Source organism: Esox lucius, chromosome 14 (genome assembly GCF_011004845.1).
Source record: "Esox lucius isolate fEsoLuc1 chromosome 14, fEsoLuc1.pri, whole genome shotgun sequence".
NCBI classification, from domain to species: domain Eukaryota; kingdom Metazoa; phylum Chordata; class Actinopteri; order Esociformes; family Esocidae; genus Esox; species Esox lucius.
This window is the reverse complement of record NC_047582.1, coordinates 30,076,024-30,094,413: the sequence shown is the minus strand read 5'-3', so window position 1 is coordinate 30,094,413 and position 18,390 is coordinate 30,076,024.

Genomic DNA, 18,390 nt, shown 5'->3' with positions numbered 1-18,390 from the left:
GGCAGGGTTATTTTTCCTGGAATTAAATCTGCAGCAATAGCAGCCTCGACCTACTCCATTTCATTCTCTACCTTATTTACATTCCTCCTCTCCCATTTCACAAACCTTAGGGGTGTGTGTGACCAAGCTTCTGTATGATCTTGTTCTCGTCCACTGCACAGATGCAAAGCCTCACACTGTCTGCATTAACATTCCCTGAGCTGGCTGGCTATTCTGCTGAAAAAGTAATGTTCTGCCCAAATGGTCTTGTTCTTAAAGGCATGAAATACATTTTATGCCATTAAATTGGATGGATCATTATTTTATTTTCTGTTCTTTTAAGCAAAGTTCATGGGAACTTTCTCATGCACCGCTGCTCTTGCTTTGGTTCTCACTCGAAATTACCCCGATATGAGCAATATGTCTTGCAAATATTTTTATAAATTTAGAAAATGTTTGATGTGAGCTCATTTCCACGGATGAATTAATAAATTAATCATCTAATTATTATGAAAATGGTATTAACCATGATAGAACTGACAGATACGAATGACTACCTGATACTTAGATTATTTTCATATTGGTGGGTTAAAGGTGTATTGTGGAATTTCTGGATTGTCACATCAGAAAATGTACATAATATATCAGCAGGAATCGTGTTTTTACTTGTGCGTACGAATGATCATTGTAAAAAGCTGAATTTATATTAAAATGGAGAAGTGGCATCATCAATCTATGACATCACTAAGACACAGTTATCTCTCCTCAAATCAGCAATGGCAGACTGCAGCCAGCAAAATACGTTTTATGTTTACATGTTGGTCATTTACCAGAGAGACTAGCATCTTAAGATAGCTAGGTGGAACTACTTGGCTAATTAGTTAGAAAAAATCAGTAGGGGCAGGACAGCGAAGACCCCAGATGTAGCCAAATGAAGAGCCCAGGTTGGGGTAGGGTATGAGGTTTGTCTAAACTTAGGGGTTAGCTCCACCTGGTCCAAATCCTTCTGTCATTTCCAGTTAGCAAAAATGCTAAACTGTTTACTCAATTTCTCTTCAAGCAGAAAACAAGCAACGATTAAATTAGGGAGTCATTGTGTAATCTACCATGTTGCTTTACTAACAAAAAAATTATTAAAATATATTTTACAGTTTTTTCAAGGTGGTTGACCAAAAGTGAAAGTAAGGCTTGTGGAGGTTGGTTTGAATTTGCTGTCCCTGTAATTCAGCTCCACAAGGTGAAAGTCAACTAGGGATATTCCCTTCAAATGTACAATGTCTCTCATTGCCCAATTGCACAGCCTCAACTGCCTGTCATTTCAAAGTAGTTCACCCTTCTTCTGACTCTTCTCTATGAATATATGAATATATTGTGATGACCTCGATAAATCATTAATGTCAGAAGGGCCTCAGCCGTTCTTTAGTCATCAAATAGAGCTGTTGTATTGAACCAGATCCAACACAGGCCATTGTCTGGCCCCCCTATTGTGGGCTTGATTGGTGCCCTCTGAGAAGACTGCCCCACTCTGGTTTGCTGGATCCCAGGGTGTTTGCGGGAGAAGCCCACCTGTATGGGGCTAATCTGTCCCGGTGCCATGCCACGCATCCCCCCTGGGGGGCAGCTGGACCCAGTGGTCCACCTCCCCTATCATCTCCAGAAACCTGCAGGACCCCAACCCAGTGGGTTTAAGTAGAGTTCATACCAGTTTTATGTAGTTTTGTTCATACCAGTTTTATATAGTGTTGTTCATACCCGTTTTATATAGTGTTGTTCATACCAGTTTTAAGTAGAGTTCATACCAGTTTTATGTAGTGTTGTTCATACCCGTTTTATATAGTGTTGTTCATACCAGTTTTATATAGTGTTGTTCATACCAGTTTTATATAGTGTTGTTCATACCCATTTTATATAGTGTTGTTCATACCCGTTTTATATAGTGTTGTTCATACCCGTTTTATGTAGTGTTGTTCATACCCGTTTTATATAGTGTTGTTAAAACCAGAGTCAGTGACATGCGATGTCCGACACACAGAACTCTGGGCATCATAGAAAAGACTCTGCTGCTCCAAACGTCTCTGCTCCCAGGTTGTTGTCGATGGTCTCATTATCATGCAACGGCCTCAGTCGGTTTTGTGAAATGGTTTGTTGCCGTGAGCACCCAGTGGGCTCAGCCCCACCACACCCAGTCCCTCCCTCCATGGGAGTCCTGGCTGGAGGCTGTTGGAGCTGAGCGTGAGACAGATTCATAGGCCTCCAAGCGATACCAGTTTTATATTGTTTTGTTCATACCAGTTTTATATAGTGTTGTTCATACCAGTTTTATATAGTGTTGTTCATACCAGTTTTATATAGTGTTGTTCATACCAGTTTTATATAGTGTTGTTCATACCAGTTTTATATAGTGTTGTTCATACCAGTTTTATGTAGTTTTGTTCATACCAGTTTTATGTAGTTTTGTTCATACCAGTTTTATGTAGTTTTGTTCATACCAGTTTTATATAGTGTTGTTCATACCAGTTTTATATAGTGTTGTTCATACCAGTTTTAAGTAGAGTTCATACCAGTTTTATGTAGTGTTGTTCATACCCGTTTTATATAGTGTTGTTCATACCAGTTTTATATAGTGTTGTTCATACCAGTTTTATATAGTGTTGTTCATACCCATTTTATATAGTGTTGTTCATACCCGTTTTATATAGTGTTGTTCATACCCGTTTTATGTAGTGTTGTTCATACCCGTTTTATATAGTGTTGTTAAAACCAAAGTCAGTGACATGCGATGTCCGACACACAGAACTCTGGGCATCATAGAAAAGACTCTGCTGCTCCAAACGTCTCTGCTCCCAGGTTGTTGTCGATGGTCTCATTATCATGCAACGGCCTCAGTCGGTTTTGTGAAATGGTTTGTTGCCGTGAGCACCCAGTGGGCTCAGCCCCACCACACCCAGTCCCTCCCTCCATGGGAGTCCTGGCTGGAGGCTGTTGGAGCTGAGCGTGAGACAGATTCATAGGCCTCCAAGCGATACCAGTTTTATATTGTTTTGTTCATACCAGTTTTATATAGTGTTGTTCATACCAGTTTTATATAGTGTTGTTCATACCAGTTTTATATAGTGTTGTTCATACCAGTTTTACATAGTGTTGTTCATACCAGTTTTATATAGTGTTGTTCATACCAGTTTTATATAGTGTTGTTCATACCAGTTTTATGTAGTTTTGTTCATACCAGTTTTATGTAGTTTTGTTCATACCAGTTTTATGTAGTTTTGTTCATACCAGTTTTATATAGTGTTGTTCATACCAGTTTTATATAGTGTTGTTCATACCAGTTTTAAGTAGAGTTCATACCAGTTTTATGTAGTTTTGTTCATACCAGTTTTATATAGTGTTGTTTCATACCAGTTTTATATAGTGTTGTTCATACCAGTTTTATATTGTTTTGTTCATACCAGTTTTATATAGAGTTGTTCATACCAGTTTTATATAGTGTTGTTCATACCAGTTTTATATAGTGTTGTTCATACCAGTTTTAAGTAGAGTTCATACCAGTTTTATGTAGTTTTGTTCATACCAGTTTTATATAGTGTTGTTCATACCAGTTTTATATAGTGTTGTTCATACCAGTTTTATATAGTGTTGTTCATACCAGTTTTATATAGTGTTGTTCATAGCAGTTTTATATTGTTTTGTTCATACCACAGTTTTATATAGTTTTGTTCATGCCAGTTTTATATAGGGTTGTTCATACCAGTTTTATATAGTTTTGTTCATACCACAGTTTTATATAGTTTTGTGCATGCCAGTTTTATATAGTGTTGTTCATACCAGTTTTATATAGTGTTGTTCATACCAGTTTTATGTAGTTTTGTTCATACCAGTTTTAAGTAGAGTTCATACCAGTTTTATGTAGTTTTGTTCATACCAGTTTTATATAGTTTTGTTCATACCACAGTTTTATATAGTTTTGTGCATGCCAGTTTTATATAGTGTTGTTCATACCAGTTTTATATAGTGTTGTTCATACCAGTTTTATGTAGGTTTGTTCATACCAGTTTTATGTAGTTTTGTTCATACCAGTTTTATGTAGTTTTGTTCATACCAGTTTTATATAGTGTTGTTCATACCAGTTTTATATAGTTTTGTTCATACCAGTTTTATATAGTGTTGTTCATACCAGTTTTATATAGTGTTGTTCATACCAGTTTTATATAGTGTTGTTCATACCAGTTTTATATAGTGTTGTTCATACCAGTTTTATATTGTTTTGTTCATACCACAGTTTTATATAGTTTTGTTCATGCCAGTTTTATATAGGGTTGTTCATACCAGTTTTATATAGTTTTGTTCATACCAGTTTTATATAGTTTTGTTCATACCACAGTTTTATATAGTTTTGTGCATGCCAGTTTTATATAGTGTTGTTCATACCAGTTTTATATAGTGTTGTTCATACCAGTTTTATGTAGTTTTGTTCATACCAGTTTTAAGTAGAGTTCATACCAGTTTTATGTAGTTTTGTTCATACCAGTTTTATATAGTTTTGTTCATACCACAGTTTTATATAGTTTTGTGCATGCCAGTTTTATATAGTGTTGTTCATACCAGTTTTATATAGTGTTGTTCATACCAGTTTTATATAGTGTTGTTCATACCAGTTTTATGTAGTTTTGTTCATACCAGTTTTATGTAGTTTTGTTCATACCAGTTTTATATAGTGTTGTTCATACCAGTTTTATATAGTTTTGTTCATACCAGTTTTATATAGTGTTGTTCATACCAGTTTTATATAGTGTTGTTCATACCAGTTTTATATAGTGTTGTTCATACCAGTTTTATATAGTGTTGTTCATACCAGTTTTATATAGTGTTGTTCATACCAGTTTTATATAGTGTTGTTCATACCAGTTTTATGTAGTTTTGTTCATACCAGTTTTATATAGTGTTGTTCATACCAGTTTTATATAGTGTTGTTCATACCAGTTTTATATAGTGTTGTTCATACCAGTTTTATATTGTTTTGTTCATACCACAGTTTTATATAGTTTTGTTCATGCCAGTTTTATATAGGGTTGTTCATACCAGTTTTATATAGTGTTGTTCATACCAGTTTTATGTAGTTTTGTTCATACCAGTTTTATGTAGTTTTGTTCATACCAGTTTTATATAGTGTTGTTCATACCAGTTTTATATAGTTTTGTTCATACCAGTTTTATATAGTGTTGTTCATACCAGTTTTATATAGTGTTGTTCATACCAGTTTTATATAGTGTTGTTCATACCAGTTTTATATAGTGTTGTTCATACCAGTTTTATATAGTGTTGTTCATACCAGTTTTATATAGTGTTGTTCATACCAGTTTTATATAGTTTTGTTCATACCAGTTTTATATAGTGTTGTTCATACCAGTTTTATATAGTGTTGTTCATACCACTGATGCAGTGGTAACAGCTACGGCTCGTGTCCTCCACTTTGCCCCTTCTGTCCTTGATAAATCATAAGTGTCTGAATGTCCAGGACCTTTCTACGTTCTTAAACAGGATAGTTTATTGAAACAGCTCACGCACAGGCTGACAGATAAAAAATAAAGAAATCAAACAACAGCAGGTTTCAGTCACTGTAAGGCATGAGACGAGGGGGACAATGAAAATATGATTTTATGCCTGATAGGCCCTACTGCCTTTCCACCAATCAAAAGGACACCCAACAACGGAACACTTCAGGACTTCCTGTGGTTGGCTGACAGCAGGATAATTGGGATGTCCCTACCGCCAAACCTGGGAAAAGTAGTTGTGACTACGTTGAAGAGGTAACGTAAAATGTCTGTGATTAAATCAGTAGTAGCAGAATGGTAAAAATGTACTCATTCAGTATTATCTGGGTGTTTTATAAAACCAAAACCTAAAATGAAGGATTTCTATTTCACAAAGTCACGCTAATATTAACCATCAAACAAGCCATAGCAGGTGTATGCAAGTGCAAATCCCTCTGTCATTTTCTTGTTGTTAAACTTCTACACAGTTCACTGAACTTCTGTCCATGGTACAACAAGCACTGCGTAGCGTAGGGAATCACTGTGACATCTAAATTACCTTTTTCATGTACCTAAAATATAATATTTTAGATTTTGTAAGCTGGTCGACCAAATGTGACCATGTTTTCATATTGTGTTTTTGGTGTAATTCAGCTACTTTCCACAAGGTGGGAGTAAATTAGCAATATTGACTTCTTAGACGTATGCAGACCAACAGCGGTAAGGCATCATGTTATTCAGTATGTTTTTATGTTGTTGTTGTTGTTGTTGTTGTTGTTGTTTTACCATTAATACAGTTCCCAGGCCACCAAAATCACAATGCCGACATACAGTTCAGTTAACGACTAGATGTTGTGCGCACATTAATTGTGTGTGTCTCATAGAGATTCGCAAATGTCCTTTCCTTTCCAAAACCAATGTTTGCAGGAAAAGTGGCACCTGCAAGTCTTTTTTCCTAGTTTGCACCTTTTGCTAGAATCTCCAGGACCGCGGATGCTGAACACCAACAGAATGCAGCATTGTTCGAAAACCTCATTGTGGTTCCATCCATGATGTGCTGTAGAACTACTTAATGTAATTGGCCTGTTTACCACTAGGTGGCAGAAGACTACAGGCTTTATTTTAATGACAGAGCCAAGTACAACATCACGTTGAATCAAAGCCCCTATAACAGTTTGTCTAGTACTGTTAATATATGCATCAGTATATCAGGGGTTTGTGGTATATTAACAATATTCCACTGAAAAAGGCTGTATACATAATATTGTCACTGTGTCAAGTCTGTCCACCTTATAATATGATATATTTTATTTAACCTTAATTTAATTTTGATTGAGAATCAAGATGTCAAGACAGAAAAGGGCAATTATGTAAAAACTGATAATAATTTACCCAAAATATCAACGGAATAAGGAACAATAACTCTGGACAAAAGTTAGAATACTCAATACTGAATAATGTATGCCACATATTACAAATTCTCTGAGGGTAAAACATCTTAATCCAGGTAAGTTTCAATATGTCCCATACATCGACTCCTAGATTTCACAGATGCATACATCTCAGCTAATATGGACCAGAAAATGCTAAACCAGGCAGCCACTAGACAACCTTTTTCTGTTGAAGTGCCATGTTATTATTCACAAGGAACGTGTGTGAAACATGTTCTCCACCAAACAAGAAAAATAGATTGTCCCTCAAACAAAAGGGAACTAACAAAGAAATAGCTGACAACCAAAACCACAACAGGAGGGTCTCTGAAAGACACTCACAGTTTTTTCAACTGAAAGTCATCAAACAATAGGAAGAATAGGTACTAAAAGACACCCATTAGGAGTGGCGACTCAGAAAGGGCAAAACAAAATAGAAAATCACACCAAATTCAAACAGGGAATCACAGCAGAGAAAAACAGATATATACATGTGAAAACAGCATTTTCAGAAATATTGTTAGTATTCGTATTATACAATAAAGTGGGAGAAATCAACTCAAGGTGTCACTGACTCAGAATCTGTCATTCCAAATGTAGCCCTGCGTTTGCTTCCCACTCCAGTAAACATAAGTAGCTAAATAACATTATCAGCTGATGCACTGGGGACCTAACCTACCATGACGTTACCAGTGATAAAACCAATACACGTAGCTGATCTTCAACAGACCAGGGCTCAAACGAAATATTACTATATTTAATCAGTGATATATCAGTAATACTGATGTATCACATATATCAGTCTGAAATACCGTGGTTTTAGGTATGCCGTCTCATATATCAGTCTGAAATACCGTGGTTTTAGGTATGCCGTCTCATATATCAGTCTGAAATACCGTGGTTTTAGGTATGCCGTCTCATATATCAGTCTGAAATACCGTGGTTTTAGGTATGCCGTCTCATATATCAGTCTGAAATACCGTGGTTTTAGGTATGCCGTCTCATATATCAGTCTGAAATACCGTGGTTTTAGGTATGCCGTCTCATATATCAGTCTTATAACCATGGTTATAGGTAATGTCAATGATGTGTACCAAAAGAAAAAGAAAACCAACGCTGTGTGGTCTCAGAACATGCTTAAGTATGTTTGATGTCATGGATGGCCACGGATCTGTAAGTGTATGGAAAAACAGGAAAAATACTATAATTTTAAATAAACGGTATCTTTAAAATGTGGCTATATTTGAAGCAATTTGAGATATCAGATAAGTGTTATGAGGTGTGTGTGTGTGTGTGTGTGTGTGATAAGGCAGTGGTAATCTGAGAGCCCCTCAGGCATCATCACTTTCTCCGCAGGAGAACCAGTGAGCAGGATGAGACACACATGAATCATGTGATGCTGTGAAACGCTGTAACGTACAGCAGACCCATGTTTATACAGTAACTAATGTAGAAATAGATTAAGGTCACTATGAAGCCAGCATCACACGGTGAATGTCTAGGATTGCATCAATAATGGGAACCTGTTCCTAGATCAGCTTATTATGGGGCTTAGTGTTTCCGCTGTGAGCTAAAACGTGACAACATTCATCTTTTCTTAGTAAATAGGTGTTTATCATTTGAATTACGTAAGCAATGACACAAGCCTGTGAAACTAAAATAATAACACAATTATGTAATTATAATAACACAATTATGTATTGAGTAAAACATACTGGTAACACTTTATTTGGATAGCCAAGATGTCCATCTATAGGCACACTACATATGTTGGTACTATCAACAAATGATCAAATACAAAGTAAATGCTTTCTATTGTTTGGCTTAGGCTAGCAGTAAGTGCTAGGAAAATGTTAGGGTAAGGGTTAGGGAAAGTGTTAAGATTAGGGTTAGAATAAGGTTTATGTTTAGGGATAGGATGAGGTTTAATGTTAGGGATAGCATGTGGTTTAAGGTAAGGGATAGGATGAGGTTTAAGGTTAGGGATAGGATGAGGTTTAAGGTTAGGGTTATTGTTAACAGATGTAGAATTCAATGTTTTAGTCTGTGGATATACATAGTAATGTTTTTCATAGTCTATAAAGCATCTGCAGATTGACTGTCCAAAAAGAAGTGTTAACACTTTGCCACTATTCCACTAAAATACAATTCTTCTCCCAGATGAAAATAAATGTACAACCTTAGAGAAGAAAGAAAGGTAGAAAGAAAGAAACAAAGAAAAAGAAAGAAAAGAGGACATTCCAAAATCTGTAGTCATTGTTACACAAGATCAGTTTTTTTCCAATGTTCTGGATTTGTCAGGAATCCCTACATGGAAGCAAGGCACAATTTTTTGACACAGGTGACATGCTAATTTAATAGAACGAAAAAGGAAAACATCAATATATTATACATCACTTTATGGGACTGTATGTTTATTGTCTGAATTACTCACCAGAGATGGTAGTGCTATTTTTAGCATATGTTGTGGTTGAGTTGGGGTGGAAGAAATACATTGTCTAGCTAATTCTGCCTCTATAGCTTGGTTTGGTTCTTCCTGGTTTCATTCTTCTACTTCTGTCACAGGTGTACCTCGTAAGTTATTGCTGGTACACCATAGTAACTGGATACAAATGGTGGTCATTTCCTTTTGAAGGTACAAAGTTGTAGCAAACACATTTCTGTTGCCATTCTCGGTACAAATGTTAAGATTTCCAAATGCATCCAAACAAATCATCTCTCACAAACTGCATGAGTGTTAGCCAAAAGAAAACCAACTGCCTCATGGCTCAGCAGGCTACAAATGAAGGGTATCCAAATGAACAGAAAAAAAAACCTAATTGGCACAACTCTGCCATTAAGGGCCCTGGAGTCTGATGCCCAGACGCTGGTGCCGGTTTCATTCGAAATCTACGGTAGTTTATGAGTGGTACAGCAAAATCCGAGGGGTTTATATAACTTGTTTTGTACTGGTGTGTCTATGTCACCTCCTCTTGGCCAACATTTTCTGTCCAACATGTTCCACTAGAAGCTATGATTTCCTTCCAGACCGACTGAGACGTCGGGGGCTGGAAACTGAGAGGTGCAGCTGTTAGGGCCGCTGAGGATGCCGCCCCCACTTGAATGGCGCCTCGAGATGCTCTCAAACAGGAGTCAGGCTGTCAAGATGTGTAATGTACTGCGTAAGTACACATGAATTAGTACCCCTCAAGTCCCCATATGGAATGACATTCAGAAAGTGAGTGTTCCGTCTTTGTAATGACTGATGCTGCCATATTAACATGCAGGCACTACAGTTATAACTGTGTTAGCTACATTGTAATTTGGCAACTTAATGTCAGGTGTTACCTTTCTTCTTACGAAGACAGTGACAGACATCATTACTTCATTTAAATTCCATTGCAACTCGTTCCGTGGGGCCATCTGTTCAGTGTCTGACAAAGAGAACTTAATTTCCACACTGCAACATTTGCTCCATTTCCAATGTGCTCTAAAAGTAATGTGGTGAAATCTGTTGCAGTCCCCGGCATAAGCAAGTTAATTCTATGCGGCCCAAGCACCCTTCGGCAAACACCTCCCCCACCTCACCTTTGCCCTTCCCCGGTGCAACCGTTTAGTCACGGAACCTTCCGGTTGCAGAGTCTCGTTCGGTGTGGTTTTTCGACAGATCTCCATGAGCACAAAGGCACAGCAGAACCTGAAGTTCTCCTGTGATTGAAGCATTGCTCTAAGAATACAGAGCGTGCTCTCCTACGATTGTCGCCTCTTTCATTTGTTAGGGAGTGACATTTCTTTTGACAGATGACAATGCCGGCATTATGCGAGTGTTACAAGTATTATTTAAATCAATCATAACGTCCAATCAGTTAAGTTCAGTATCAACTTCCTACTGCTATTGAAATTGCTATCACAATTGGTCCAACTTGTATTGTCTGCTCTTACTTTATTTGCATATCTGCCTTTGGGTCATTGGTTCCCACTGTTACTCAGGGCAACTTGCCATCTTAAAGGGCTAGTGCGATAAAAAAAAAAAAAGATTTCCTGTAGTTTCACATTTTCTTGATAATACCTCCCACAACGAGATCAAAATAATTTCAACTTCAGCCTATTCAAGCGGGATTGGCTGTCTGGGATGGGAGTTCTATGGAATACATCTCAGAAACCTTATTTTCCAGAACTGACTAATTTGATTAAGTCCATTCTCTAAAATATACCCTCAATAATCTGCATATCCACTTGGTCGCTGAAGGGAAACCGATTAAGCATTTCCATTCAATGGCCCTTCAATATCTGGTCACGGTGGACCCACCCCTGTGCATTTCTGTTTGTAAAGTAATTCAGTTAACACTGTTTGCAAATTAGACTTCACAAGCTTAGTGTTACCTTACCAAGCCATCCACTGTCTCTGTATTGCCTCTTTTTCACCTGGTGTAATTATCACATGACGTGTGCCTTTGTAGGATGTGTGGTGGGATCCAGCGTGATGTTTATTCCAGGGCAGGTGTGAGGATGTAATTTAACCCATTTGGCCAGCTGAGGAATTGCTTGACACACAATTTTTTTGTATCCCCGTAACTGTCACTTTACACTATATAGTTACAGGGTTAGCTACATGTTTCAGTATTCATATATTTCAAAATGGATGCCCCTCTAGGCAGTTGTTTCAATGCAAATAGTGGTAACCTGTCAGGCTAAACCACCCACTTAGCCTTCAGTAAAAAAACTGGTTTTAAGAGAAATGCTGCCAGTGCTTTCAGTTCTTGAGATGTTGTCCTTGAGCAGAGATCACAAGGACCTACATCGGTTAGTTAATCAAACATTCAATGCAATGCTGATATTTTTATATTATGTTTCTCTTCATTGCAATGGAGTTCATGGTATCTACTCCTTCTTGAATTGAACTGTGTTGATAAGAGTTGTGAAAGCTTCTACGGAGGAAGAACAGTGATTGTGATTCTCCTTACTCATTTAACTCTTCCCATGGTGCTTATTTACAGTTACTTAGAAAGATAGTTTAGATTTTTGTGGTTTAGGATAATCAGAAAAAGTGTCTTATTAAAGTTGGTCATTTTCTGGGGTGAATTTTGTTAACAATACTGATGACCAACAAAAGGAAACTCTTGGCCAATCCCCTCCCTTTCTCTAATTTCACCCATGTTCATCATGGCCAAAAACTGGATTTAGTTTTCATGCTGTACATTTTAATGGTAAAGCCTTTGTGTCCGTGAAATTAGGAGAACTGTTGAATGCGGCCTTAAAGTCACTGTCTCTGATTCATCCAAATAATCAATGACAAAGACAGCGAACCAGGAATTACTGTTGCTCATAATCACATAATTCTTCTGGGATGCGACAGACCCCGTGTTTAATGTGTTAAACTGAATCTGTCCTTGAAAGATAAGGTTTAGGATGGCATTCCTTAAACAAAGTGAGCCCTTCTGACTGAAAAGCCAGACCTTTGTTTCCAACAAACTGATATATTTGGGACATTCATTTGTTTTTCTGCCTTAGTACAAAATCCCACACAAAGCACTGCACATGACTGAGACCGGCTAGCAGCAGCACACTGGGTTTTTGGTAGCAGACTGAGTATAAGTTCACACTGACCCACTGAAGCATTGACTTATGAGGGGGGGGGGTAGTCATGACTCCCAATCCCCCCTTATTCTACACCCCTGGAAACAGTTAATTATTTCAATTACATTTACTGTTAGGACAGGTCTGACCTAGACAGGTCAATGGTATCAACAGTCAGATATATGCTATTATCTTATGTAGCGCATGCAATCTTTACCATTGAATAATTATGTAAGCATTTCCATTTTATGGTGGAACTAAAATCATGGGTGTTCAATGTTGATGCGTGATTTATGACTGAACTGGTTTCAATAGGAAAAATCTCCCAATGGTGTTATAAAAACATTCTCACGTCATTTATCAGACCATAATAACCTTCCTTTTCATTTGGTGTCCCTTTTCCAGGAAAAATCTCAACTCTGGGATATTACTGATTAAGTAATTGTGAAGCAACGCTCTTCTAATACATTCTAGTAATAGTACCCACATTAGTCTGTAATCCTGCTGTAGTAGCAAACAAATTATTTCCTTGAAAATGCCTCTGCCATGCTTGCCCATTTTAATAGGTACATTTGACTGTGCCCCTTGACCTCAGTAACGTGTAATGTTGGTACTGGGCTCTGCTGTGCACACAACCTGCTGTTTGTCATCAAGCTTGCTCCTTTCTCATTTTCTTTTTTTTTTTGAGATAGTGTAGGCTACAACTATTATTTTATTATCCTGTTTATTCATGTCGTTTCTCCCTTTCTTATTGCTATTATCGGTTCTTGTTTAAATCCGTTAAAAAGAAAAAAACAACACGGCCCGCGCTTCTTTGTCACCTGTCTTGTCTGTTTTCACATTTGTGTACAGCGGCTATGTTTTAATCATAAATCGGGTGGAATGAACTAACACCTCTGAGAAAATCCTAGAATGCGATTGCAGGGGAAAAATAAAAAATTCTCCTCCGTTTTTTACGAGAGCTCAAGTGACTCGCCGCTTTGCCCGCCTGGCTGCTCCAAAGGCGTAAAACCCTTGCTAAACCTGACCTGCAAATATGACACGCTCTCTTGACTTTGCAGTTAGTGTGCTAATTTAATACGTTTGAACGGGCTACTGGGGAGGGGTGGCACACGCTTGAGCCCTAGGGTAATATCGGGTACGTAGTGTTAGTTTAAAAATACTTTTCTTCGACTTCTTAGACTAGTAAATCGAACTTGTATGCGGGTTCTGGGGTGACAGGACTTGGGGTGAACTTAGCTCGTGAGGTATGTATATTGTTTGAAAATCAGTAAGTACATAAATCCCCAAATGAATGTAGAAAACTGTTGATTGCCCCTTTAACAGAGTATTAATGTCCGTGTATACAGCATATAGTAGTTTTGATTGAAATGCCAACAGCACCTTTGAAAAAAGATGAATTAACTCCCACTCCTATAAGTATGTGTCTCATGTTGTCATGGTTCACCAGATTAATGAAAACAATGTTCTCTGTGTTGTCTTACAAAAAACACACTGGTCTTTAAAGAGCACTTTGAAGTGCAGTCCTGTGAAACAAATGGTTCTGAGGTGTTCCTGGATTCAGGGTTAACAATGGCATCAGCATAGCATGGCTTGTCTGACGAATGGCAGATAGATAAAAGACAGAAGAATAAGATTTTTTTTATTTCAATGAGCATCCGTTTCAGTAGATGGATGTAAGAGGTTGTTTTTCAGAACATTAATAAATGCCATACGTTTTACAACATTTTGAATATTTTCTAATCCTATAAAATACTGAACAGAATTGGATGATGTTTTAGTAGTGTATGAGTTAGAACTGATGTGGGTAACTTCCTAGTGATAGAATTTTGAACTCAACTTTTTCAGAGGGAAAGCAGCTCTCAGTCATAGACAGTTCTAGGTCAGATTTGATCGTGGAAAAATAGTGTGGCCAACAGCGACTTGTTCACCCTGAAAAATGACAATTTATGAGAAATCCTGTAGTTGGCAGATGTAGGATAACATTTTTGTATAAGATTAACTATTTGTCCTCCACCATGAAATCAGAGAGTGAATGTTTCAAGACTGATTTGTCATATACATAGAATACAACAAAATGTTTACTCTTTCTAAACTAATTTAACCTAAATCGATAAAATGCAATACGTTAGGTCACTTTCCTCACTATTAACAGGTTTGTGTTAAGGCCCATAAGGTCTTCAATTATAGATTTTCTGGCATTCAATTTGTGTAAAAAATTATCTAAGCTACTCAATTCGCACAGAATGACAGGTTGGCATTCAACTTTATATCTACAGACAAAGGTCACACAACATTAAATCACATAATTTTACATAAGTACCTCTAAAATATGGGTGCTTGAAATGTGGCAGGCAAGGGCAGGCAGAGGTCGATACCCAGGTCAGGCAGAATCAGGCAGAGGCACAGAAGGATGAGATCAAGAATCAAAGTCGAAATGCAACGAGCTGGCAAATGTCTGGCACACAGAGAAACTATACTTGAGTGGAATGCAACGAAGGTCTCAGTCTGTGTTCTGTGTGGAAATAAAGGTAGAATAACTAAAAGATCTCAGGTACAACTGGTCTGATTTTGACAGATTCAGGTGAAGAATGTGATGGAGATGTGGGACGTTGTGGCCCGGGGTTGTCCAGAGGTGCCTACGCGGCTCAGATATTGCGGCACCGTGGGTTAGAGTCCAACCCGCTGCTCATTGAGCAGGGAAATTCTCCTCTGGCTTTCACCACTTTCCTTTCATCGAGTGAAACATAGAATACCTGAAAAAAATATATATTTCAAAAAAAGAGACTTGTATTTACTATTGCATACATTGAAAACTATAGATCGAAATTCATAAGAATCTCTAGAAGACATGTTTCATCTCACCCAAGCCCTGCAGAATCCGCTACTTTGTTGCTAGGTGGACTCATTCTGTTTCCCTTTCAGCTACAAGATACCTTCATCCCACATGTAAGGTGTGAATTGGATTTTTTCCAGGCTGGAGGGCAATGACAGAGATACTGTATCCTGATTCTCTGTGGCTCCAGAAAAAAAAAGAAGGTAATTGTGGGAAAGACTGAGAGTGTCTGAAGACAGGCGATGACCTGTGAAGTCCCAGGGGCAAAGCTTTGTGAACGCATCCCTTATCCATTCCCCCCCCCCCAAAAAAACAGGCCAGGTTGCAACAGCCTCTGCGCTCTGGAGTGACCTTGTCAAAGGAGCCTTTCTGCTAGTGTGCAGGCTTGGGACAAATGGTAGTCTGTGAGGGGAGGCCATGCTATCATGCACCTAAGAGAATAACAAAGTAAGAGTAAAAAGTAATTTAGCAAATGCTCTCATTCAGGGTGACTTAGCAGTCAGTACATACATTTTCAAATGCAAAATTCTTTCAGACCCCTGTGAGAATCTTGCTCACAACGCAGGCATTGTAATCACTGTGCTCTGCCGACCAAGCCTCATGGGATTCAGTGTTCTGACTGTGTGACAGTCTGCAATGAAACGCATAAAAGGAGACGGAGTGGTGAAATTTTGGTTCTTGACCCCCTTAAAGCACGTTGACCCTGAGATTGATCAAGCATCCGACCAACTACACAACACGTCAGTCAGTAGGAATATTATCACTGATATTCTTTTGGTAATTTTACGTTATTGTTGGGAACTCGCTGAAAGTGGCCACACCAATTGGGGATGGTCATGGAGCATTCATGAGCTCAGTGTGACCACTCCAGGTGTGCTCTGTTACTCAGGTGCGAAGAAAATGTCCTCTCACATTTCCACAGAGACAAGATGTGATTCCTGACCAAGAGGTGAAAATTATTTTCAGAGAAAGTGGGAGTGCAACGATAAGAAGGGCAGTGTGAGGTGTCACAGTACCGAGACACGAGAGAAAGGAGGGAAAGAAGAGAGGCCAAGAGTGGAAGAGAGGGAGTGGGAGAGACACACTTAAAGCCAGCACAGACATTTTCTCTTTTAATCACTGTCATTTAAATTATACGTGTTTGATGGTGACACTTGAATGAATAATAGCTTGAAGGAAGTATATAGTTGTATTTTCCTAATTGGTCATAATTTGGTGTCTATGTGCCTATGAGTACCAGTGCAACAAACATTTTCTCTTTAAAAGATTTTATATTTCTGATTATAAACTGGGTGCTTAGAATTCTGAATGCTGATTGGCTGATAGCTATGGTATATGTAAGCAATACGGCATCTCAGAGTTTATTGCCAATATACCACAGCTAAGCCCTGTATCTTGACACTTGGCAGTGTACTGTGCATAAGACCAGCTTTTAGCCATGGTATATTGGCCATATACTATACACCATACACTGTATATAAGCCCCTTTGACTTTCTAACCACCAGTGGTGTCGTTAGGCCTGGGTGTCCGATGCTATAGCCCCAGATCCCTTTATGAATAGCCCCGGGTCTCAAATTGACCCCCCCCCCCCAAAAAAATAAATAAAATGCCCCTGATCTATTGATCTATACTTCCGATTGTGCATTATGACACTGTCGACGTGTAGGCCTGTACATCGACATTTTCCTCAAGCACATTCAAAACCCTGTACTTCCTGTCCCGGGCGGGGGGGGCGGAGCTGGCTAAGCCCCGAATGTATTGTGATCCTAGCAACACCTCTGCTAACCGCACCTGCGCTTATGTGTAAAACAGGTTAATTAATGAATGGGATACGTTCCCCTCTAATAACCTGTTAACTTGTATCACCGCTGTGCTGTTATGGCACTCTCTCCTCTGATTCAGCCCTCTGGGCCTTTGAGGTTTCATCCTTTCATCCCAGCTTCTCTTCCCTTTTGTTCACTATTCACCGTTCCTTACTCAAAAAAGAATCTCTCTGATATAACAATAAATACATTTTGTGACAAGCGTATGATTATTTGGCGGCGTTGTGAGTGTCCAAGCTGGGGGGCCACCAAGCAGTCCGACGGAGTGAGCGGCGGCCATTGCCTGGCTTGCCCTGCCTGACTGTAATGGGCTTCTGGGCTGTAGAGAATTGTATTAACAGGATTAGAGAGGAGCTGGGTAATTAGGAGAAGAAAAATTCTGGTGGGTCTGACCTCCTGCCAAGAGCAAAGATCTGCAGTGTACACTGAAGAAGCACCATCACCAACTAGGGGATGGTGTGGTTGGTCCCCTCATGACTTCTGCTTGTGTTTTCCTCAGCACCGTTGCATCTTACAAGACTCCTTTAAACCCATTAAACATACTTTGTACACTTACAACAACTGTTTGTCATGTTCATTTTGCACACAAATGCGTTTCACAAAGTGGAAAAGTGACAGGTTTTCGGTGACAGTGTCCGAGGCAAGTAGGCAGAGTGACAGAATAAAACACCAAAGAAATTATGTGTCTTATGGCGCAGTTTGGTGTTTCCACATCAACAGAAGGGCAGGGAGGTTTAAATACACTGATAAAAGATTTATTTTATCATTTCTTACGTTGAGTTAGCCATGCAGTTAGTCACAAGGTTTGACCTACAGTAGCAACACAAAATATTAGTTCTCTGTTTCCTCTTTTCAACAAACTTTTTTTTTTCATTATTGAAATATATTTCAGAAAGAAAGTCTCAACCTTCTTTTTCAACTGCAAGACAAGACACTAGACAGAAAAACATAAATACTATATATATTATATGTGTATATAAATGAACAAATAATCACTATATACAAAGAATAGACAATATGACAGGGAGCCTGAATACTGCTCAACTGCAGCATTCAGCTCTGGCAGCATGGACAATTATAAGAAATCCCGGTATGATCTCAGGAAGGCAATAAAAACTACAAAAGTCAATACAGAGTCAAAGTAGAATCTCTCTACCAGGGCTCCAATACCAGGAACATGTGGAGTGGTCTGACAATCATCACTGACTATAAAGGCAATACAGGTAGTGTGGGG